This window comes from Cryptomeria japonica, chromosome 3, assembly GCF_030272615.1.
Source record: "Cryptomeria japonica chromosome 3, Sugi_1.0, whole genome shotgun sequence".
Taxonomy (NCBI): Eukaryota; Viridiplantae; Streptophyta; class Pinopsida; order Cupressales; family Cupressaceae; genus Cryptomeria; species Cryptomeria japonica.
In genome coordinates, this window is record NC_081407.1 from 120266402 (window position 1) to 120268455 (window position 2054).

Here is a 2054-nt window from a genome sequence, read left to right on the forward strand (position 1 = left end):
TTGATTATTTTTGGCCTAAACAATTCCAATCTCTTCCTCCACGAAGTGATCATCTTTTCAAATCTTATCAAAAGTGGAAAACAGATATGATCTTATCTCTAAGTGAACCTAGAACACCCAAACTTGATATTCCTATCGTTCTTGAGAAGGAAGTTCTTCCTTTGAAAGATAAAACTAATGTCTTTCCTCAAGAAGTTTCTCAACCCATCCCTATGGATGTGACTATGTCTATGTCTAATAAACTTTCTAAAAGTAGGCCTATACCTCCTCGTCATGATGGACTTGGTCTCCTTCCTAAACCAAATATTCCTCCTTTATACGGAGCAGTTCCTTCTCCTTCCTTTTATAGAGAGAAGAGACCTTCCTCTTCTCCTATTATCCAACCTAAGAGACCACAACCTAAACACCCAAGTGATAAGGATGAGAACATTCCTCCTCCTCAATCTTCTCAACTTCCTACTAAGACTAAACGAAATCGTTCTACGCGTGAACGCCAACGAAAGCATCATCTTAGAGCTCAGGCAGCTGCTTCTCAAATTTTGCAATCCCCAAAAACACCTTCAGCCAGTATTATTCCATTTTCTCCTCAGCCGAAGATTGAGCCGAAATCTCCTAAACATAAGATGCACGATGGTCTTGATCTTGTGCGAGTCAAAGATCCTATTGTTATAAATCTTGATGATGATATAGATGAAAATGTTATTCATGATGAAAAAGTTACTTCTTTTCATTCTGATAGTGAATATGAATATGTTGATGTTGATAACCATCTATCTAACGAATTTTCTAAAGCACTTATCCTAGCTCCTAGACAAGAACAACGTGGCTTGGAACATGAACATAGCCCTTGTTTGGATCTTGTGATAGCTCCATCTGCTGTGTTGGATGTTCCTCCTCTAGCGTGTTCCCTACCTTCCCGAAATATTGATCAGCAAGATCGGGGGGTAGATGACATGCTAGACTAGTTTCATTAGCATAGCATATTCTCTCCTCCTCTCTTTTGTTAATTCTTCTATGTGTTATTCTCATTCTTCTATTTGTTGTCCTTAGTGTTGTCTACTTGAGGACTATGCAAAGCATTGAGATCTCTTTTGGTCTCTCTCATGTTGACTCAAAAGACACATGTGTTCCCTTCTTCTAGGTGACCTTCCTTGATTGGGGAATGAAGAACAATTATGCATACATACATATGATATACATGACTTATCATACAGCATACTGACCCCAAGGAAAGCGAAGTCACCTTGTGCTTTGTGTTTTGTGTCTATCATCCTTGGGTTTCTCTCACACTTGGGGGCTAAATCTTTGTGATAACGTGCTCCTTTCCCTTCTCATTTCTTATGTTTATCACTACCTTAAATCAATCACCCCCGTTGAGGCGTGTGCGATCGCTTTAACGTAGGGGGGCATACACCCCATCTATCCCTTCAGGAATACTTGAAAATTTCTTGGCAAACTTAGCTTTGCCTTGAAAATTTTTGGTATTTCTCTTGCATGACTCATAGTGAGGGAACCTTACTACTGACAGTCATGGTTCTCCCTCGTGATCTTCCCTTTTACTTTGTCAATTGAAGTCGTAAGATCCTTAGTCCACTGGGAGCTTGGTGTGTCTTGCCTCCTTGATGTGGTGAAAGTTTTTCAATGTTGTTTCCTTGTACTTTACCGGAAGTATGAGCGTACGCTTATACTCCCGCTAAAGTGGGCACTAAATGTAGCATCCTAAAATCGCGACACTTGCAATTTCGACCGCATTTGGGTCTTCACGATGGCGACGCAACACTGAACCTGAATGGAGACCCCGAAACTTGTTCATGACATCAAAAACTGCATTTTTCAGCACCCTGGCCTGATCCTCCTTGCACCCTGCTGTCCCTAGAGGTGGGACCATGGCGTCCAGCGCCTTGGTACCTGGCCCTATTTTTGGGCCCGGTCTCTTTTGGGTCTCGGGTCTTTATGTTTGCAAATTGGAAAATAAACTTTCTAGGTCGGCCCAAGGTCGGAAAAATCAGTCTTTTAACCCTAATTGACAAGTATATAAACTACATTTCCTCTCC